We start from the raw sequence: 25065 nt of genomic DNA, 5'->3' as shown, positions 1-25065 counted from the left end.
TGACTGTTTGGCGGTTTCTATTTTTCCAATTTAATTCATGAACATTACAAATAGTTTTTAAGTAATGATCTAACATAAAAATGAATTGTGGTTAATGTCCATAGCATCAATGATAAATATCACATATATTATAGACATGTATCATGTAATCACATGATATATACATATATGTATGTATATATGTTGGTAACCTAGTAACTACATAAAACTACAGATGTCCATATAAATAAACTGTAATATACCATTTTATATATTATGCCGTCAAACATTTTTTTTTTCATTTCTCAATAATATTGTGTCCTCTAGAAAAATTATATTCTGCTAAGAATTGTATGCATGTATTTTATGAGAAAATAATATTGTGTAAAAAAAATGTTCTATTGAATAATTATGTTTTGACTTAGTAATCTATTAAAAATCATCTTCTTAATAAAATACTATTGTTATGTATAAAGGTATTGTTATAGAAAAAGTGGAAAAGTTGTAAATCATTTTAAAAACATAATATATATTTTAAATATGTGTTTCTCATCCGTATAAAAGAATAATTTTCGAAATTTAAAAAATAATAAAAAGATAAAAAATAAGGAAATGAGTTTCATAAGAAAAAGAACAAAAAAAAGTTCAATTAGTTCATAACATGTGGTTATTATTAAATGTTACTAGTTTCTATAATCTTTCTCTAAAATTAGTTATTAACAAGTGGTTATTATTAAAACATCATAGGTTCTATGAACTTTAATCTATATATAGATGATTGATGAAGGTTGAACCATAACCTAATTTTAATGGTAACCTAGTAACTTGTCCACAATCATGAACGTTTGTTCTCTAACTCATCATTTCGTTGTTTAATTGATTCCCTATTTATATAATGTTTTATTTTTATTGTGCATTCCTTAGATTTAAAATTTTATATAGACATTATTACCTTTTATACACTTTGTTAAACTACTATTGTATTATCTGAGTTATCTAGTCTGTATTATAACTCTACTTTTCTTTGTTTTTTAGTTAACTGATCAATTTTTTACATAGGATAAAATTATTAGTTTAACAAGATAATATCATTGAACAAAATTAAATATACTTGTGTAAATTATTTATTCTCCATTAATTTAGTTTGGAATTTCTGCCTAAAATAAAAAAAAACACCAATGTAAAAAAAATTAAAATTTAAATACAAGCTCCAAAAAATATTACCTAACACATTAAACTTTAATAGTGGTATTAAAATTATATTGAACACTTGTATAAATATTTTACACAAAAAATAACTACATAACAGAAAATAATATATAAACCTAAAACAAATGCTTAAAAATGTAAATTATATATTTATTTAGATTTTACTTTATTTAAAATCATAATATACAATGTATAAAATATAGAACATGAGAAATAGAGCATATAATAAATAGAAACACTTAAAGAAATACATAATTCTAAGAAATATAGCACATATAAAAATATAGAAATTGTGAAAAAATATAGAATGGTTAAAAGTTTTTTAAAGTACTAAAAAGTATTGAAAATTCAAAGAGTAAGAAATTAACCTTACACATTAAATTTGAGTAGTGTTATGTAATATTAAACATACACTTAAAATTTTTAATTTCATTACAAAATATAAATAAGTTACACAAAACACAACTAGAAAACAAAAAATAATAAACAAAACCTGAATATAATGTTAAACAAAATTAAATCATATATTTAAAGAAATTTACTTTATTAAAATACATAACATTATACAATTTATAAAATATAGAATATAAAAATTAAAGCATATAAAAATAAAGATAGAAAGAATTATAAAATACATAAGACAAACAAATTACATAACATGTAAAAATACTAAAAATGTAAAAAAGTACACAATGGTTAAAATTTTTCTAAAGTATTAAAAAATATTTTGAAGATAATAATTAATGGAAAAAATATCGATATTTACACAACAATGCATTTAACATAGAACATGGGGTTTGTAGATGCAAAAAAATATATTCGAGATAGAGATCCAAACAATTATAGAACTGCCATGCATACAGATAAGCCATACGGTCCACATGGGTTGAACCCAAAAATTTTCAAGCTTATTGGAATATTGTCACAAGTTTGTCCATTTTTGTCTAACTTTCTTTGATACAAAACATGAGAACATGGGCCAAGGGAACTAAATCTTACCCTTGTACGTCTTATTTCTATGGTTAAACAAATGAAATATATGAAAGATCCTCGACCTATCTCCTTTCATAATGTTTTGATGCGCATATTGCCTAAGGTGCTAGATAATAAGGCGAAACTATATTTAAACTCCATAGTTTCTAACAAACAGAGTGCTTTTATTGAAGGGAGGCTACTAATTGATCATGTAATGATTGCATTTGAAGTCATACGGGAAAAAAGGCGTGGATGAGTTAAAAATTGATATTTTAAAGCATAAAATAGGTTGGAATGAAAATTTATTGAACAAATGTTGCATAAATTTGGTTTCCACTTGACCTGGATTTCTAGGATTATGACATGTGTTCAGAAAGTCTCGTACACTTTTGTACACGGTAGTGGAATTTTTGGTTATGTGCATTCGCAATGGTGACTTCGTCATGGAGATCCAATCTCTCCCTACTTGTATATTCTATGCGCCAAAGTTTAAATCTATTATTAGAAAGTTAAAGGAAAAAGGTTTGCTTCATGGAGTTAAGGTTGGTAGAGGAGCTCCCAATATCTCGAATATGTTATTTGTTGATGATTATTTTTTCTTTTTTCAAGCAACGAGTGCAGATGCAAGGAATATGAAGTGTATTTTATAGAGGTATGAGCGTTTTTCTGGAAAAGCAGTTAATTATGATAAGTCTATAGTGTTCTTTAGTCCTTATACTTGTGTTGATAATTGAACACTCATATCTCACAGCCTGGGGGTTGAAGAAATTGATAAACCACGTAAATATCTTGAAATGTCGATGTAGTGGTGGTCTGAGAGTTAGGAGTTTGAGGAACTTCAATACAACTATACTTGCCAAGAAATGTTGGCGAAATATTAATGGAATAACCAACATATAATTTGACTTCCTCTACTTCGGTGGTGGGCTCCGCAATTCGGGAAGATAGGTCAGCCTTGAGTTTCTCCTGGTCAATGTTTAACAATTGCTTATTTCCACTTGGTTTGGCTTCTGGATGCTTTCTTTTCCCACTAGTGTCATTCTCTTCATGATCTTGAACAATGTCAAAATTTTTAAGCATGATGATTATTGATGTCCCCTAGTCTCCTCTCATTTTCCCGACTCCCTTCTCAGTTGGGTACTTCATCTTGAGATTGGCGATCGACTCAAAAGCTTGGAAGGCCAAAAAGAATGGTTGTCCTAGGAGTGTGTTGTAGGGGATTTCAAATCTTACGATGTAGTTGTTTTTGGCAGTATAGGACATTTTACCGATACTGGCAGGTAAAGTAATCATACACTACTAGAAAAAGTAGAATATACATCACCTTTTAGACATCGGTTGCTTTTGGAGCCGATGTAAAAGGTGTTTTCTACATTGGTTTTAACCAACCGATATCTTTTGTTATTATAAACATCGGGGTTTTAGCCTAACGGATGTTATAAATTTGTTTTAAAAAATTTAATCAGCGCGCCTTCCCTGTTTCCCCTTTTATCCAAATAATTAATTCCCTCCTTGTTTTCCCCCCTTGTTTTTTGCTTTAGCAAAATTCCCCACTCATTTCACACAAGTCTTCCCTCTCTTTTCAAATAAAAACAATTAAAAATTAAAATGAAAAATAGAAAACATAAAACACAGATCTTAAAATTATAACCAAAAACTCTCCTCGTCTCTCACTCTAGTCGACCTCTCATCCAAGAACACCCACTCCTTTCTCTCCGTGCCCTCGTATCTCTTTCTCTGCTCTCATATCTCTCTATGTTCTCTCTCTTTATTGAAGTTTAAAGCTAAGTTGAAGTTTTAGGTTGGAGTTCAAGTTCAAGTCGGAGTTCAGGCTGGAGTTGAAATCAGAGTTTAGAGTTAAGTCTGAGTTTAAAGCTAAGTTGGAGGTTAAAACTTGAATTTAGTAAGTTTTAAACCCTAATTTTAGAATATGGGGTTTCAATTTGAAACCTTAATTTTTTAATTTTTAATTGGTTCTAATTAAGCTAAGTTGTACTCTCTTTAATTGTGTAATTATAAATTGTTGATATAGAAGTCATTAGTTATGGGATCCCCAAAATAAAAATTTCTGAATGGCAGGTAAATATATACCGGATTACATATATATATCTCTTTAATGGTATCATTTGGTTCGTAGGGAGAGGAAGAGGCTAAAGAAATGGCACAAAACTGGGATTACATATATATATCGGACAAAGAAGTAAGAAGCCAAAAAAATGGCGATGGCGATGGAGATGAAGAGTAGTGTAATATACCCACAACAACCATCTATGTTACTTACAATTATATCAGCTATTTGTTGGGTTCCGAGGCATAAAATGCAGCGGATAAACGTAAATAAAATAAAAATTTCGAAACCCAAAACAGGATCTATGTATAATTATGGGCAGATTATGGAGATAACGAATCATACCTTTCAAGAGCTTAACTTTCACGAACTCATTAGAGATCCTAGCTACCACGCTTTGTGTCTACTGTTAGTGTAGGTGCCCTAGAGGCAATACATTATTCTTTTATCTTTATGTCAGTTGATCATTCAATAAATGTATTTATTATGACCTTAATTACTGCGATATTTTGTTAGCATAATAAATGTCCTTAGAATCATGATACAAATTGTATAGTTTAAGTACATGACTTGAACTTGAGATTATATAATATATCATATTCTTAAAGGTCCCTAGTCGAGTATTATTATATAGGACAATAATAATACATAGATAGACTAGTATGTTGTTTGACAAGATAACCACATCTCATTGGTTATAAGTATGGGGATACTGAAGTCAATACATAGGTACATGTGAGAGTACATGGTACTGGACAGACCCACAATGAGATTCTTCATGTTTAATAAAGTCATAAGAAAGACTCACAGTGATAATGGTGTAATGATCCTTTGACTTGAAATCATTATATTTCTATACGAGGATTAATATACTTTGACTACATTAAAAGTTACTTTTGATCGGGTGATGATAAAAGTGGACATCGGGTATATCATGAGTCGTATGAGAAATATGAATGATAGATAAAGGATTTAACCCTCCTATAATTAGGAGAGATATTATTGGCCTCTTGATTGAGTGAGATTATAAAAGCATGGCCATGCTCAAATAATGATTTGTTTCAATAATCTACTCATGCATCAAGTAAACCCAGATTAAATGTTGAAGAGGATGACTAAATACATGCCTCGAGTTTAATCTATAATATGTATGGTTAAAGGGATTATATTACACGGAAAAACATTAATCACGAAAGGTTTTATCTAATCACGATTTAATTATTGTTTAATTGGGTAACAATGATGTATTACTAGATACCGCTCATTGTTTATAATTTTATTAGAGAATAAAATTATTGCCAATTAAATAATAGCCTATAGGGTCGCACAAATAGAGCACTTAATGGAATAGTTAATTTAAATTATGGATTTAAATTAATTGATGATTATTTGAATTTTATTATAATTAAGTAAGACTTAATTGAGATAATATAAATTCGAATTAAAAGGAATGTTTTTGCCCATAATAATTAAGTATGACTTAGTTATTAATTAAATAATAGAAATTCGTTTTTATTATTTAATCCAATACCTACTAGGGTTGGGCTTTGCTATTATGGGCCTTTTTAATCAGTCATTATAAATAGATAATGAGAGGTTAAAGAGGCTTGAACGTTTTTTAAGAAAACCCTAGCAGCAAAGAGAGGCAGAGGCAATTCAGATCGTCAAGAAGGAGGCTAGTACATCCATTCCGTAGTCAAGTTCGTGAGACGTTCTTGAAGGTGCTCGTGTGGATACCATAGAGGTGTTTCTCCGAGAGGTAGACACAAAGCGTGATAGCTAGGATCTCCGTTGAGTTCGTAAAAGTTAATCTCTTGAAAGGTATGATTCGTTATCTCCATAATCTGCCCATAATTATACATGGATCCTGTTTTTGGGTTTCGAATTTTTGTTTTATTTACGTTTATCCGCTACGTTTTATGCCTTCGGAACCCAACATCTACCTCTCAGAGAAACACCTCTATGGTATCCACACGAGCACCTCCAAGAACGTCTCACGAACTTAACTACGGAATGCATGTACTAGCCTCCTTCTTGACGACGTATTGCCTCTGCCTCTCTTTCCTGCTAGGGTTTTGCACAAAAATGTACAAGCCTCTTTAACCTATCATTATGTATTTATAATGGCTGATTAAAAAGGCCCATAACAGCAAAGCCCAACCCTAGTTGGTATTGGATTAAATAATAAAAATGAATTTCTATTATTTAATTAATAAATAAGTCATACTTAATTGTTATGGGCAAAAACATTCCTTTCTCAGCCAAGTCTTAACAGCCTGTAGAGATTTACGGGGTAATTATCTTTTGAGATCACTATCCCATGAGACATCAAAACATATCCTTTTTTTGTCTCTTGCATCATAAAATGATGCAATAATTTATCAATGTATGTACTCTGACTAGGTCGATTAATCTCTTCAATCTATCTCTATAGATCTTGATCCCTAACATATAGATATCATTGCCTAATTATTTCACCGAGAAACTATTTCTCAGCCAAGTCTTAACATCCTGTAGAGAAGGTATGCCATTCCTTATTTGTTATATGTCATCTACATATAATACTAATAATGTTACATGGCTCCCACTAACCTTCTTGCTGTAATAACCGGGAAAATTATGTGAATATTATATATTAAATAAATAAATATTATGTGTTTAAAGTAATTATTGCCATGATATTAAATCTTATAACTGTTATGTGTGTTTCTGTGCGGGCCAGAAAAATTCTCGATTGATTAAAAATATGTTTAAATTGCAATTATATGAACTTATCTGCAAACCGGACGCGTAATTATTAGTGTCTTTATTAAATTACCTGTTTTATTTGATTCTATGCGCGTTTGAATGTATTTTAGATGTTTTCGGGTTATTCTGGTAATGTAGGGATCGTTTCTGTTTTTCAATAATCAGCGGACCGGGACCCCACCGGGACGACAAACCCCATAAAATCCGTGTTTGTATTTTTATAAAATTATTCGTACTTGAAATACCCTTTATTTTTATATTTTCAAATTATTCGCAATTTTTGGGGAATTTTGACATTAATGTTGTATTTTATCGTTTTTAAAATTACTCCCCGTAATTATTATTTTGGGACCCTGATTATTATAATTAGGGGATAAAAACACCCTTAATTTATTTTGGGTATAATTTTTTTGTAAAAATATAAATACCATGTTATATTTATTTTATTTATTTTATTTTCAGAATTTTCTAAAAATATAGAAGAAAAAAATCAGAAAATAGAAAAGGGGGTGTGGGGGTGTTCTTGAATCTTTAAAGATCAATCCACTGGTTTCCTATGATTCTGTAGTCCGTTCTTGAAGCTCGAATATCCGAATTAAAGCCCTTTTCAAGCTCTATCTTTTGGTACAAACATCAACAACAAAGGTTAATTATCCTGTATTTCATTTTTTTTCGTTTTTTTAGTTGAATTTGGTTTTAAAGATTAAGGAGCTGTTTGATGTTTTTGATGGCTGATTAATGTTCCTGAGATTTCAGTGATTGATTTAGTATATTAAAACGTAAATTTTGGTTCTGTTTTGCCTAAGGTTGAAGTTCTCGTTTTTCTCGTTTTTGATTTCGAATTCTTGGGATATTAGGAGATTGTTGATCGATATTGAAACTTTAAATAGATTGTAAATGCTTAGAGGATTGATTTAAGCTATAAACCGCGTTGTTTGGTTCAGAAACGAGTGAATTCGTATTTTTCCGATTAGTTCATTGGAGAACTCGAGCTTTGATCGAAAATTACAACTCCGATGATGGTTATTGATTATGGGTTCACAGAATTGATTGTATCGTGATTTGGATTAAGATTGCTGCAAAAACTGATTAAAACTATCGTGTTTGGGTCATTCTGGATTTCGCCGGACTTCCGCCGCGGCCGCCGGAGAACTCACCGGTTTCTGGGTTTTCCAGAAATCCGGCGGGTTGTTCTTGGCGACCCGGCCGGGTTTTCTGGCAACCCGTTTAGTTTTGTCCCCGACCCGGTTTTGATCCTTATTCCCCAAAACCCAGCTTAAAAACCTGTTTGTGGGATTTTTCTGTTTTATTTATTTTCAAAAATTCATTTTCTATTTTTTGAAAAATCATTTTCTTTAATTTCAAAAATCATTTAATAATTATTTTAAATTCTAAAATAATTATGTATTTAATTATTTTAAATTCTAAAAATTATTTTCTTTAATCATTTTCAATAGTACTATTTGATTTAATTATTTATAATTCATTTTAGTTAATTATTTATGAATTTAATTAATTAATTAAAAAATAATTAATCAATTAATTTTATTTATATATAGTTAAATAAATGTAAATTATTTATAATTAATTCAAATAATTCCTAAAAAATATTTTTAAATTTAAAAAAAATTATATTTTGGTATTTAAAAATCAATTAATATTATTATTAATTGATTTAAATCTATTTATTTCTTATTTTATTCATAATAATTAAACCGTTCGTCCGTTTAATACGAAACGAACGCGTATAGACTCAGAAAAATATTGCACTTCCAATAAAAATACTCTTGAGACCTAATTTCTTTTGTATTGCAATGCCATTTGATTTGTGTATCAGTTTGAGTCGGTATTTGATCGATAAATGCTAATATTGACCTAATTTTAATTTTGAAAGCCTTAGGACGTATCTTTTAATGATCTGACTTATCTATTACATGAAATATGTGATTACGTGATATACAAATGTCATGATTATGTGTTACGTGATATGTATGCTATCTGTTTACAGCTTAAAATGCCATGCTTAGTTATAAACGATCGGGTAGATGTCAAGACGTATAGTTACGTCGATTGAGTTTAGTTCTGTCAATTAAAATAGTCCTTTTGTTTATAGAACAAGTAGCAAGGAGTGCAGTCAAGTGTTAGACATAAATAGTAGCCAACAGTTATAAGCAGAGATATAGTAAGAGGTTATCGAGCATACCAGGCAAGTACCCCTAACTTCACTTATTGTTCAAGTGACGTTTATTTCGAATCATATTATGCAAGTACCTATATCTTTATTTATCATTCAATCGATATTGACTCTGAACTTTATCCTTTCAATTTCCATACTATTCTATGTTCAGAATAGTTAAACGTTTTATATTTCACTATAAATTACTCTATACAGTGGAACATTGAATTGAGATTAGCAAATAACTAATTGTTCTAGTTAATTCGCCATCGATTGTTGAGATAACTCTGGACCATGAGAAATGGGGAGTTATATGGTTAAGGATGTCCTTTGAATCGGCTCCTTTGATCAAAATGTTTTATGGATTGGATGAATGCGTAAGTGACCGTGACGGACGGTCCAGCGGAGGGCTATTTCTATGTGTTATATGAAAAACTATGACACCATTTTTGCCACAGGCAGGTATATTGCCTTTTTAATTGAGTACTAGTGTTTTGGGGACATGTTTCTATGAATCATGACCTTGTGTTATCACACGGGCTGATCAGCATGTGATAGTACGTCCGTCGGAGTTAGATTCCAATCTAAAAATTATCTTTTATTGTTGATAGCTTATGAAGCTTTTATTATTGATCAAATATTACTGATTTTATCATGTTGTTCAATTATTATCAGAATGTGGTTTATCATTTCAAGCACATTTTATACTGCTTACTAAGCATTTCTTTCGCTCATACTTGTTTATCAATCTAATCTTTCAGCTAAGCCAGAGCAGGCTTGAGATCCAGGTTTGATCAGAAGTCAAGTGCTTGTAGGTAGTTCGGTGTGTTTTCCAGATAGACTGTTTTGGGACGCTTGAATAAGTCTAGATGTTTGTAATAAAATTTGACACAATGTTCGACAGATTATTATATATATTGCTTGTTTCTTACCAGAATAATGGCACCAAAGAGAAGGAATAATTCAGGAGAGGATCGTACCGAGAGCCGTACGGATCCAGCGATTATCCAGATGTTACATCTTACGTAGCAGCAACAACAGCAGCAACAGCAGCAGCAACAACAGCAGCAAGCAGCAACACCACCTGCAGTGACTTTTAAGCAGTTTCAAGCAGTGAAGCCACCTGAGTTCAAGGGAAGTGCTGATCCTGTGGAAGCCAATGCATGGATCAAGGAAATGGAAAAGGCTTTTCAATTAGTCGGAGTAGGAGCTGAACAGAAGACCAACTTTGCAAGCTACTTTCTGACGGGCGAGGCGAACTATTGGTGGGAATCCACACGAGCATTGGAAGGAGGCGAGTTTATAACTTAGGAGAGATTCACAGAGCTGGTCCTGGAAAAGTATTTCCCGAGGTATATGAAGAATCAAATGGAGATTAAGTTCTTGAACCTGACCCAGGGTGATCTTACCGTGGCGGAGTATGAAGCTAAGTTTACCGAGCTAGCAAGGTTTGTACCAGACCAGGTTGATACGGATGAAAAGAAAGCCAGAAGGTTTGAACAGGTGTTGAAGTAATAGATTCAGAATAGAGTGGCCATGTTTGAATTGACTTCATATGTAGCAGTGGTTCAGAAAGCAATGGTGATTGAAAGTAGGAGTGATATGTCTCAGAAAGGAAAGGATGGGAAGAAAAGGAAAATGGAAATCTCAGAAGGAGGTCAGCAGTCAAGTAATTTTCAGGGCCGTTTCAACCAGGAGCACAATCTTCCACCAGAGCCATGACTTGCTTATCATTTGACAATAGCTGCCAACCACCTTTTCTTCCTTTATTTGCGTAGATTCCTCCAATTTCAGTACAATGGAGGTTATCTTTGACCAATTCCATAAGCACATAATAAGAAAAGGATTCAACATCTAAGCCCATCACAATGAAATGTTTTCCACCAATATATGATGTCTTCTTAAACTTTCCTTTATAGTGGAACCTCACATTAACTGTTGTGTCGTCCATCCTGCTAAGAATAAATCATTAAAGTCAGTCATGTTTATAAAAATGATAATTGACAACTTAAATATTTATAAAGTCAATTAGAATAAAAACTTGTATACTACACAACAACAATAATAATAAATATTTCCTAACTGATAAACTCAATAGAAATAGCTCATAGTGTTGTGTGTAATCTGCAAACAATATTTTAGTTAAACATGTATCAGAAATTAAAACAAGAAGTGCTGATATTTTTATACAATCAAAAGAGTTCAGAATTAGTCGTTGTGTTTCACTAATTAAGGAGAACTATAACTTGCAATTGGGTTATTTACATACGCACGTATGCTTCTCATCATCACTAGAACCAACAACAGTTAAAAACGACCAAAGTGCTGAACCTAGCATACTGTTCTACCAGCAATAGCAAGAAAAGTACTACATAGACACACAACAGATTTGATCAATATAATTACTTTTTATGCTTAGTACATAGTTTAGCAATATAATTACTTTTTAATAAATTCAGCAATAGCAACAGAACCCAGATTCCTAGACAAATTAGGGAGTTTTTCATCATTTAAAAAGAATGATTAATATTTCAAAGAGTTAACAGTTAACCATTAAATCTGAAACATCAAACAGTTTCACGATATTTGATCAAATTACAAATAGATAGTAGACAATACATTTTAATCTGGAATATAAAACATGACTAAAATCGAGAAAAGTAAATCTCTATAAGAAACAAGTTTTGTGATCTAGGGAGACAGAAATGGAATTTGTATTTGGGAGACATCATATCTGAAGCAACTCCCTGTAAATCCTTAGTTTTGATGATCACAACACAGCAAGCCATCATGTTGTTATTTGAGAATGTTTGCAGGATATAACAGCTTAATGTCATTGCTGTTTAAGTATCATGACAGCAAGCAATCATAAGACAGTAATCTATTTCAGCAAGCTATGATCAACAGTGTCAGAATAACAGCAAGCCAAGATGCATAGTCCAGATTCAACAAGGAAGTCGAATTTTATGGAGATTTTATAGGATCTTCATATATATCAGTTGTAAGGACTTCTCTAATAAATATACGTGCATTATATATATAGAGCTCAATTATAAATCGTTTTTAATCATTCAAATTGATTTCCTAAAGAATAGGAGTTTGTTTTTCTTTCAAACTATATCTTCTATCTACTGATTAAAACGTTTTATACTCTACAAAATAGAAGAGATATTTTCTGTACATACGTTGGACATCTTTCTTTCTCTTCTATCTAACGTACACATGAACGTTGGAAACCATCCCAACGATCTTACACGGTAGAATTGGATTCTAGCCGTTGTAATTTGTTGAGGCTGTTTTCAAACGTTAATGTGTGGTTATATAAGAGGTTTTCTTGTAGTTTTATATTGAATGATTTTGCAAGCAAGAACACATACAACTCCTGATCTTTATTGTTTCTAAAATACTCTCAAGCTCTAAATATATACGCGTATTTTATTGAAGAGAGTTTATAGTTTGAGTTGTAAACTTTATCACTGATTTGTATTATTCAATTGTATTGATTAGTTGCTGGATAAGTTGGCTAGGGAAACAAGGGTTTAGTGGTACTTGCTAGAGGAGTTTGTACTACGGGGTAGTATAGTACTTAGAGAGCAGGTTCTTAAACAGGGTTTCAGCAAGCCATTATCAGCAGCTGGGATAAAGGGAGATATATTGTTGTATCTTGTAGTTGTAACCTTCATTGATCAATAATATATTCTCTTACCAAGTTGGTAAGGGACCAGGACGTAGACCATAGGGGCTTAGGGGTCGAACCTGGCTAAAATTCTTGTGTGTTCTATTTACTTTCCTGCACATTATTTTCTGCATTGCATTTAGTCATCTCAGCTTACTATCATTGTCAGATTATAGTTCAGTTTGTAAAATCTCAGTAAGCTATTATCGGGTAAAATTTAAAAGTAATCCTAGTTAGCCATAATCACCTATTCACCCCCCTCTAGGTGTAATTTCAGTTGGTATCAGAGCTTTGGTATACTAATCTTTCTGTAACAGGAATAGTATTCGATCAAAATGGCTGACAAATATCCCGAAGGAACCTCAGATTACCGAACACCTCTCTTGCTTGGTACAGAAAACTATAACTGTGGAAAGGTCGCATGGAAGTGTATCTATCCAGGGAGCCACTAGCTTTGAGAGTTGTTCAGAAGGGTCCTTTTGAGTTCAAGGACAAAGAAGGCAAAGTGAAAGACGTTGATGATCTCACAGAGGCTGAACTAATCAAATACAGCTTCAATGGAAAGGCTAGGAATTCTCTCATGAATGGGTTATGTCCTAGTGAATGTGATAAAGTCTCTTCATGCAAATCAGCTAAAGAGATATGGGATACTCTGGAATTGTATCATGAAGGATCCAAGAGTTTAAGAAAGGTGAAATTGAGTAAACTAATGAATGAGTTTGGAAATTTCAAGCTTCAAGACGGAGAAACTATTCGAGAAAGTCAAGCTAGATTCCAGATAAATCTGAATGCCTTAAAGCAGCTTGGCAAACATATCCCACAAGAGGAAATCAACATGAAGATACTTAGTGCTGTGCCATTTATCTATGAACCAAAGGTAACAACTCTAGAATCCTCTCCAACTATAGATACTATGGATCAATTGGCTGTTTTTGCAGAATTGGAACAATTTGAAAGCAAAATCAAGGAAAGCCAATCAAGTTCTATACAAGCTCCAGTTGCTCAAATGAAGCAATTAGCTCTTCACACTAATGATAGCTTACTCGAATCTGAAGATGAGTCAGACGAAGAACTAGCTTTAATATCCACGAAGATCAGAAAGATGATCGAGAAGAAGAACAAGCTGAAAAGAGATAAAGGCAGATTTTCCAACAACAAGAAGCCCAACAAGGATTCTAAAGATCAGACATGCTTTGAATGTGGAAAGCCAGGCCATTATAAGCGGGACTGCTACAAATTGAAGTCAAAACAACAAACTGTCTTCAAGGATAAGAAGAAAACTAAAGCTCTAATGACTTGGAGTGATGATGACTCGGTTTCCAGTGATGATTCAAGTGGAGACATGGTCAATCTTGCCCTAGTTGGACTTGATGAGGATTCTGTTCGAGGAAATTCAGAAAGTGGATACCTAGAAAGTGATTCAGAAGAAGATCAGAGTGAGGTAAACTCTTGTAAATATAATTTATCTTCTGAAAATATTGTTTTGGAACCACTAACCATGCACGAATATAAGAATGTATCTATGGGTGAATATTATTCTCTTAAAGCTGAAAATAGCAAGCTAAAAGAGAAGAATAATTATCTCAAGACTATGGTTCAAGATTTGATGAGCAAAATAGATACTTGGATTGACAAGAAGGTACCTACACAAGCTGACAAAGAGGCTGAAATCAAGGATCTTCAAGCTAAAGTTAGTCATGTGGAAAACTTCAATAAAATTCTCCTCAAAAGAAATAAGACTCAGTTAATGCAGATCACAGAGTTAAAGAAGGAGATTGAAGCAAGGGATGAATATTTGGAGCTGTTCAAAATCAGAGAATCAATAGATGCAACACCTTCAAATCAAGCAGAAGAACCATCTCAGCAAGCTAAAATCATAAGTCAGCAAGCTGAAAAGATTGATCTGCTCACAAAGGAAGTTGAGGATCTGAAAAAGGGCATGGGATCGTTTGTTCAAGGAGAAGAAAGTCTCAAATCTATGATGAACAACACAAATATTCCATTGGTCAGAGAAGGAATTGGAATGAATGCAAACAAGAAGGACAAAGCTCTAAGATATGAAGGAAAACATGGCATACCCTATGATTATGCTATGCCTTGGAAGATATGCAACAGATGTGGAAAGAAAGGGCATCTTGAAAAGCATTGCAAAGTTCAGAATGAACAAAAATCATACCATGGAGGAAACAAACAGAAAACAACTTACTATGATCAGAATGGCAGAACAAAGACAGCTTACCATCATCAGGCTGGCAGAGTTAAATCACCTAGATTTATCCAAAAATGGATAAAGAAATCTAATTTACATGTTTTATATGTTTTATCTGCTAACCATGTCGGACCCAACAAACTTTGGGTACCAAAAGGTTGAGTTGTTTTATTTGTTTTGTAGATGTGTCTTGCCGCTCGAGTCAAATCAACTCAATGGATTTTAGATAGCGGATGTACTAGACATATGAGTGGAGACAAAGCACAATTCTTGAGTCTTCAGATGAAAAAGGGTGGAAGAGTGACTATTGGTGATAGCAAAACTCTTCAAATTCTTGGAAAAGGTAAAATAGGTAATAAACACATTTCAATTGATAAAGTTCAATATGTTAAAGGCATTAAATATAATCTGCTTAGCATAAGTCAGTTATATGATGATGGTCATACTGTTAACTTTGGTATTGATAAGTGTATTATTACTATTGGTACTAACAAAGTCCCCCTAGTTGCTAGAAGGGAAGGAAATATATATATTTTGGACTTTGAGTTGCAGAAAACAGCTTGCTGTCTTGCTGCAATAGACATTGATCCTTATGTTTGGCATAGAAGATTGGGTCATTCTCACATGGACTTACTTAACAAGCTTTCAAAGAAGAAGCTAGTCAGAGGTTTACCCAAAATCAAGTATGTCAAGACTGAGGTGTGTTCGGCATGCCAATTAGGCAAGCAAATTAGAAGTACTCACAAAGCAAAGAAAATGGTATCTACTTCTAAACCCTTAGAACTTTTACATTTAGACTTATTTGGTCCAGAAGCTTATAAAAGTATAGGAGGTAAGCAATATGGTTTTGTAATTGTTGATGATTATTCTCGTTTTACATGGGTATTGTTTCTTAGAACTAAAGATGCTGCTTTTAATGAGTTTGAGAAACTAATTAAATTACTTGAGAATAAGCTCAATACAAAGCTTGTAGGAATAAGGAGTGATCGAGGTGGTGAATTCCAAAAAGACTTTGTTACTTATTGTGAAGAAAGAGGAATATCACATGAATTCTCGGCTCCAAGGACTCCACAACAAAATAGTGTGGTGGAACGCAAGAATAGGTCACTGCAAGAGACAGCAAGGACTTTGTTGCAAGAAAGCAAGTTACCTAGAAGTTTTTGGGCAGAAGCAGTCAACACAGCATGCTATGTTCTGAATAGAGTATTGATAAGACCTATTTTGGACAAGACTCCATATGAATTGCTCAAGAAAAAGAGGCCCAACATCAGTTACTTCAGAATCTTTGGCTCAAAGTGTTTTGTGCTCAAGACAATTGGTAATGATGGTAAATTTGATGCTAAATCTTATGAAGCTATTTTTCTTGGTTATTCTATGAATAGTAAAACCTATAGAGTTTATAATTTGTCTAAACTTATTGTTGAGGAATCTATAGATGTTACTTTTCAAGAACCTAACAATGATCTTCCAAGAGAAGAGGAAGATGATGCAGGTGAAGCTGGACAACAGCAAGCTGAAACAGAGAAGGCTACTCCAAAACAGCAAGCTGAAATAGAGACTGATTCTGGAAAACAGCAAGCTGAAATTGAAACTGCCTCAGGAAATCAGCAAGCAGAAACTTCTACTCCAGTTGATGATGCAATTGTAAAGATGGCAAAGATGACTCTTGATGGTCCTAGAGGAAATAGAGCAAAGGATAAAATGCCAATCTATGATGGTGAAGACTTAGCTCCTCCATCTAAGATAAGGAAGACTTCACATGAAGATATTGCAAAGCATTCATTGCCAAAAGCTACACGGACAGTGAAGAATCACCCTCTAGAACAGGTTATTGGTGATATTTCTGATGGTCTCAAGACAAGAAAAGGCACTGCAAACTTTTGTGCTTATGCTGCATTTTTAGCTCAAGAGGAACCCAAAAATGTCAAAGAAGCACTTGAAGATGAAAATTGGATCACGGCTATGCAAGAAGAACTCAATCAATTCGAACGATGTGATGTTTGGGAACTGGTCAAGCCACCAAAGGGTGCTTCAATCATTGGTAAAAAATGGATTTTCAAGAATAAAGTGGATGAATTTGGTACTGTTACTCGAAATAAAGCAAGGCTTGTAGCACAAGGGTACAACCAACAAGAAGGCATTGACTTTGATCAAACTTATGCTCCAGTAGCTAGATTGGAATCAATTAGGATGCTTCTTGCTTATGCATGCTACAAGAAGATCAAGCTACATCAAATGGACATCAAAAGTGCTTTTCTTAATGGATTTCTGGAAGAGGAAGTTTATGTTAAGCAACCCCCTGGTTTTGAACATGAACAACATCCGGACTATGTTTACAAGCTTAAGAAGGCATTATATGGCTTAAAGCAAGCACCAAGGGCTTGGTACAAGAGGCTTAGTAAGTTTTTGATCAAAAATGGCTTCATTCGAGGTAAAATTGATCCTACTTTATTTACTAAGCAAAATGGTAATGATATTTTGATTGTCCAGATATATGTAGATGATATAATCTTTGGATCCACTAATGATTCTATGTGTGAGTGGTTTTCTAAGTGTATGAGCAGTGAATTTGACATGAGCATGATGGGTGAGCTCAATTATTTCTTGGGGCTCCAAATTAAACAATCTAAAGATGGAATTTATGTGCATCAATCAAAATATGTCAAAAATTTGCTGACCAGATTTGGGTTTGACAATGTCAAGCCGAAATCTACTCCAATGAATCAAAATAGCAAGCTGACATCGGATGAAAAAGGTAAAGATGTTGATATCAAGAAGTATAGAGGTATGATTGGTAGTCTTTTATATCTTACTGCTTCTCGGCCAGATATTATGTATAGTGTATGTGTTTGTGCTCGTTTTCAAGCTAAGCTTAAGGAATCACACTTAAATGCAGTTAAAAGAATATTTAGATATTTAAGTGGGACTATTAATCTTGGGTTATTTTATCCTATTACAAGCATATTTGATCTTGTGGGGTATAGTGATGATGACTATGCAGGTTGTCAAACTGATAGAAAGAGTACAAGTGGTGTTTGTACATATTTAGGACAAAGTCTCGTATCTTGGCAAAGTAAGAAACAAACTTTAGTTGCATTATCCACAGCAGAAGGTGAGTATTTGGCAGCTGGTATCTGTTGCTCTCAAATTTTGTGGATGATTCAGACTCTACGAGATTTTGGAATCAAGTGTGGCAAAGTTCCAATCTATTGTGACAACACTAGCACCATCAACATATCAAAGAATCCAGTTAATCACTCAAGAACAAAGCATATTGATGTTCGTCATCATTTCTTGAGAGATAATGCTGCCAAAGGTAAGATTGAATTAGTTTTTGTACCTACTGAATATCAATTGGCAGATATCTTTACAAAACCCCTTGGCGAAGCAAGATTTTCTACCATTCGAAGGGAACTTAGCATGTGCAGTATATAATGGCAAGCTATCTTTGGAAATTTGGTAATGTTAGCTTACTATCATTTTTCATGTTAGCTTACTATGATTGGTTATTTAAATGACATTTTTTTGTGTTATGTTATTTTTGTTAATTATGATATGTCATTCTCTGTTAAATTATGTTTAAATATTTGCATGATTTGCTGATTTAATTGTTAAATGATTATAGTACTAATTGTGGTGTTTTAGATATATTTAAAATGTTATTTTGATAAGTGTTAGAATTAGGATAATTATTATTTGTTTTTAAATCTTATCCTAATTTCTCCCCTAAAAAGGCTATCAAAACACGGGTTAGGGTTTTCACTTCCTATTTCACCGCCACTCAGTCATATTTCTACTTACCGTATTCTCTCCAACATCATCAATTTGATCTCATCATGGTTCGAGCAACAAGGAAATCAAATCTTCTCGCAAATCGTTCTGTCTCTAAACTAGATAACACCGTGGTTGATTTGGGTCACGAAAGTGATGAAGAAGTCTCTCACACCCCTGATTCGAAGAAACTCAAGCAATCTTTGGCATTTGATTCTCCTGATCTCCAACAACGATTCACTGAAAATGCTTTGGATGTTCGTTCTATTATCCCTGGTATCCCGATTGTTGGTAAGCTTTTTCAAAACTCCGGAGCCTTACTTTTGTTTCAGAATTTGAGTATGGATTCTTTTATCATCGAAATGCCTAAGGTCTACTATCCTGATTTAATTCGTGAATTTTATGCAAATTTGATTGAAGATAAGTATGGAAACTGTATTACCACTGTGCATGACAAGAAAATTAGGCTTAATCCTCCCATTTTAAGTTCTATTATCAAGTTTGAGAATCCCTTTGAGATTGATATTTTTACTGGAAAAGGATATGTGTCATTCCCTGATTTCTCTGTGATGGATCAGTTTAAGTTGTTATTAGGATCTGTTAATGATATTGAAGAAAACCCTCAGCCCCCTTCCACTACTCAAGTATCTCCTATGGCACATTTGTTGTTTAAAATCTGTAGGGCTAATGTTTGTCCTAGGGGTGGGAATAAATCAACCTTTAGTTGTCAAGATGTTACTCTGGTTTCTATGCTTCTAGCTGGCAGGGCTTTTGATCTATCAAATCTGGTTTTAAAAAATATGATTGCTGCTGTTAATCAGAAAAAGATTGGACTTCCTTATGGTTTAATGCTTACCAAGGTATTTGAATTCTTTAAGATTGAACTTAAGAATGCTGTTAAGGTGAGTGTTAAAGAAGTTTTGGATGCTAAAGTGTTAGCTCAGTCAAATTTACAAATTGAAAATGGAGAGTTAGTTAGGATTTTGCCTACCATTATTCCTGAGTCTCCTGTTGTAGCTGAGCCTTCATCTTTTTCTCCAACGGCTGAGATGATGCACCTGCTTAAGGGTATTCAAGAGGACAATATTCTGCTTTTTGGACATATGGATGCTACTACAGAGCAAGTGAATCAGCTGAAGACTGAGATTAAGGGATTGAAAGATATTATGCTTAACTTCATGTCTGCTGCAAAACCTTCAGCTTCTCAGTCAAATGCAGATTTAGACACTGGCTTGGATGATCTTGTGGATGCTGCTGAAGACTTGGAACAACAGGAGAAGCAAGATGAGTTTCTTTCACCAAAAGAGAATGCAGCTGTCAATTCTGCTCAGGAAGACTAATCTGTTTTTGATGATATAAGGGGGAGAACTTAGGAGAATTTAATTTCTTTTAAGTTAATTTCTTTTTAAGTTAATTTCTTTTAAGTACTTAGTCTCTGAAGAACTTGATTTAGTTTTTGTTGAAGTATCTGTTGGTTTTAAGACTTGTTGCATCTGGTACTTGATTTGATCTGTTTATTTGGTGTGGTAAAACTTGTTGATGGATGTTTTGGTTTAAGACTTGGTTATGCTGATGCTTCTAATATTTGAAATATGTTTAATTGTTTTTTTTTATTAGAAGTTTATTATGCTAATTGTGATATCTTTAGTTTTATTTTGAGATATTCATAGATTTAGGGGGAGTTTTTATAATTCTCCTAAATGTGTGTAATCATCAAAAAGGGGGAGATTGTAAATCCTTAGTTTTGATGATCACAACACAGCAAGCCATCATGTTGTTATTTAAGAATGTTTGCAGGATATAACAGCTTAATGTCATTGTTGTTTAAGTATCATGACAGCAAGCTATCATAAGACAGTAATCTATTTCAGCAAGCTATGATCAACAGTGTCAGAATAACAGCAAGCCAAGATGCACAGTCCAGATTCAACAAGGAAGTCGAATTTCATGGAGATTTTATAGGATCTTCATATATATCAGTTGTAAGGACTTCTCTAATAAATATACATGCATTATATATATAGAGCTCAATTATAAATCGTTTTTAATCATTCAAATTGATTTCCTAAAGAATAGGAGTTTGTTTTTCTTTCAAACTCTATCTTCTATCTACTGATTAAAACGTTTTATACTCTACAAAATAGAAGAGATATTTTCTGTACGTACGTTGGACATCTTTCTTTCTCTTCTATCTAACGTACACATGAACGTTGGAAACCATCCCAACGATCTTACACGGTAGAATTGGATTCTAGCCGTTGTAATTTGTTGAGGCTGTTTTCAAACGTTAATGTGTGGTTGTATAAGAGGTTTTCTTGCAGTTTTATATTGAATGATTTTGCAAGCAAGAACACATACAACTCTTGATCTTTATTGTTTCTAAAATACTCTCGAGCTCTAAATATATACGCGTATTTTATTGAAGAGAGTTTATAGTTTGAGTTGTAAACTTTATCACTGATTTGTATTGTTCAATTGTATTGATTAGTTGCTGGATAAGTTGGCTAGGGAAACAAGGGTTTAGTGGTACTTGCTAGAGGAGTTTGTACTACGGGGTAGTATAGTACTTAGAGAGCAGGTTCTTAAACAGGGTTTCAGCAAGCCATTATCAGCAGCTGGGATAAAGGGAGATATATTGTTGTATCTTGTAGTTGTAACCTTCATTGATCAATAATATATTCTCTTACCAAGTTGGTAAGGGACCAGGACGTAGACCATAGGGGCTTAGGGGTCGAACCTGGCTAAAATTCTTGTGTGTTCTATTTACTTTCCTGCACATTATTTTCTGCATTGCATTTAGTCATCTCAGCTTACTATCATTGTCAGATTATAGTTCAGTTGGTAAAATCTCAGTAAGCTATTATCGGGTAAAATTTAAAAGTAATCCTAGTTAGCCATAATCACCTATTCACCCCCCCTCTAGGTGTAATTTCACTCCCGTCGCCAACTTCAAATTCTAATCCAGGATCAATATCGATATCATCTAAAGTACTGGTTCTGATCTCTTCTTCATTTGCATTCTCATTCTCAGCATCACACACGTCCCTTGACAACTTCTTAATAACATAATGAACCATTTTTTGAATTGGATCTTGAACATAAAAGACTTGTTGCACTTGCGATGACAGAACATAAGGATCATTTTTGTGGCTTAACTTATTAAAATTTACTTTAGTAAGACCATATTTATCCTTCTCCTCTTGGTACCAACAATATTTAAAAAGGACCACGTTAAAACCCCCCCAATAATCTAGTTCAAAAATTTCCATAAGTATGATATTCATCTTTATCTTTATTTTCTGCCCAATATAACATGCAGCTATTTGGGCATGCGTGTATTTTCTCATAATGAAGACCTAAATCCTTAATGACATGCTTTGCAGCATTGAAGGACAAAGGCAGGTGTGCTTCAGGAAATGCTTCTTTCATTAGCTTAAACAACTCCCCAAATGCGGACTCACTAATTCCATGACCACACTTTAAATGATAGAGTCTGATCATAAAACCTAATCGAGAAAAGTTAGTACATCCCGTGAATAATGATTGTTTTCCTTAAGATTTTATACTTGACTAACAGAGAGCCTGCGAATAAAACAAGGTGTAGAAGAAGTAATATGTGGCATGCAGTAGTTAAGAAATAGTTGAACAAGACATATGGCGGTACAAGTAATAAGAGAGTGATGAAAGTAAATGGAGGTCCAACAGAGGCAATGGAGCCGTTACTGGGAAACTATTATCAGTATGATGGGACTCCAATTCTCAAGGCAATGTACAGAGAAATGAAGGAATGCATTTATGTCGAGAAAGATGATGGTGAGACCAAAGGAGTCTACTGGTTCATAAAGGAATTTTAGGTTGATGAGCATTATTATCCTAATGGCGAGTATATAATTCTATTATTATCACTGCATTTACTTCAGTAATTTTAGATTACTTGCAAGTTAATGCGGTACAATAAGATAAGAGTTATACAGTAACTCGATGTAATGAAATAAATATAATACCTTTCCGGTTATCCAAGAATTTCTAAGATCACTAGTAATTTTTCCTGTTGCTTCAACTTTCTGATTCTAATCTTCAATGCTAGTGACATTATATTGAATTCTAATGATGAACACAAGTGAATAAAAATATAAACAGAGCTTATAAGGGGAACTAAAAGTGAAAAGAAAGCTATTGCATCCATTAACATTAAAAATAAAAATATATCATAAAAACATAAATTTCATAGATTAAAGTACAACAGAAGAACATAAACTTCAAAGTGTTAACATTACAATCTAAATTCATCACTATTGTTGTAAAACTGAATAACATATGATCATGACATCTTTCTTTATCTATACTGTTGTAAAAAGAGAGAAGTGAGTGTAAATTAATACAAGAAGAAGCATAAGGCTAAAATTGTTCCTAAATAAAACATGAAATCAAACAAAAATAGTACATACATCACCAGCAATACACAGTCCAAAACAGATCAAGTTGATTACTTAAATAGATCCGCATAATCATATCAGAACAACAACATACACAAATACGCTAAGCTAGGATTCGAGTATAACCTGATGAGATTCTTCTAAATAATGCGCTTTAATCGCAGCACCAATCAAGCTACTTCCAGTGATATAAATCCCCCTATCAAACACACAATACAACATCAGTAACATTCAAAATCAAATCAAACTAAATTACAGTTATACATACATTATTACACAAGCCTAAAACACAGAGAAAAGAAACCCTAAATTATAAGTTTGAAACACAGGAAATTATAAACCCCAAAGTAAAAGCCCTAAAAATACTAAAGCCCCACATCAAAATAATAAAGCCCCAAATCAAAAGCCCTAAAAATAAACCCTAAATTGAAATACTACAGCCCCAAATCAAAAGCCCTGAAAATAAACCCTAAATCGAAAAAAAGTTCACAATATCTGCAAAATTACCTGCAAAATCCACCAATGTAAAGCCCCCAAAGTATCTACAAGTTGAAAACGAAGCTCAGATTTAGAAAATGTTGCCCAGATTTAGAAAACGAAGCTCAGATTTAGAAAACACGTTGACAATACTTACCAATTGAAAGAGTTTAAAGAGTGAGAAGGAGAGAGTAAATATCAGCCTTCGAATATCAGCTCAAATATTTGGCCGCCCAAATATCAGCTCAGATTTAGAGAGAAAAAGTGAGAAGTAGAGATCGAGAAAGGGTGAGAATGAGAGAAGGAAAGTAAACTGTGAGAAAGGAAAAATAGTGAATTTTGTTATGGGGGAAAATAGCCGCCCAATTTTTTGTCCTGGGAAAGTGTGCAGATCTGTGTTTCAATATCATTTAATTATTTTTTCAGTATTTTATTAAATATTTACAATTTTAAATATTATAAAAAAATTGTATAACTAATGTAAAATATATGTCAAAATAACACGACAATGATAAAAATTAATCGGAACAATACAAAAAAATTTGTATAATTGAATTGTCGAACAAGAATTTTTAAAAAAATAGAAATCATTTGGGACAAGACTCTACAAGGAACCCGTGTTGACCGTAATTTGACTATTATAAAAATACACGATATAAAATCTAAAATTTTTTAAAAAAATTACACATCTCTAAAATTATTAGGTAATATCATCTGTACGGTTTAATTTGTCGAACAAGAATTTTAAAAAAATAGAATCACCGCTCGGGACAAGACTTGGTTATAGGAACCCGTGTTGACCGTAATTTGACTATTATAAAAACACACGCTATAAAATCTAAAGTTTTTTTAAAAAAATTACACATTTTTAAAATTAGTAGGTATCATCATCTCTATGGTTGGATCATTGAACAAGAATTTTAAAAAAATAGAATAATCACACAGGACAATACTAGGTAACAGGAACTAATGTTGACCGTAATTTGACTATTAAAAAAACACGTGATATAAAATCTAAATTTTTTAAAAAAATATAAACATATCTAAAATTAGAAGGTAACATCATCCGTATAGTTGGATCGTTGAACACGAATTTTAAAAAAATAGAATCACCACTCGGAACAAGTCTTGATTATAGGAACCCGTGTTGACCATAATTTGACTATTATAAAAATATAAGATATAAAATCTAAATTTTTAAAAAACATTTACACATCTCTAAAATTAGTAGGTATCATCATCCATACAGTTGGATCGTTGAACCAAAATTTCAAAAAAATAGAATTACCACCTGGAACAAGACTACGTAATGTGGACCCGTGTGCACCGGGGTTTGACTAT

The sequence above is a fragment of the Apium graveolens genome, chromosome 6, assembly GCF_009905375.1.
Source record: "Apium graveolens cultivar Ventura chromosome 6, ASM990537v1, whole genome shotgun sequence".
In the NCBI taxonomy this organism is placed as follows: domain Eukaryota; kingdom Viridiplantae; phylum Streptophyta; class Magnoliopsida; order Apiales; family Apiaceae; genus Apium; species Apium graveolens.
This window is presented reverse-complemented; position numbering follows the sequence as displayed.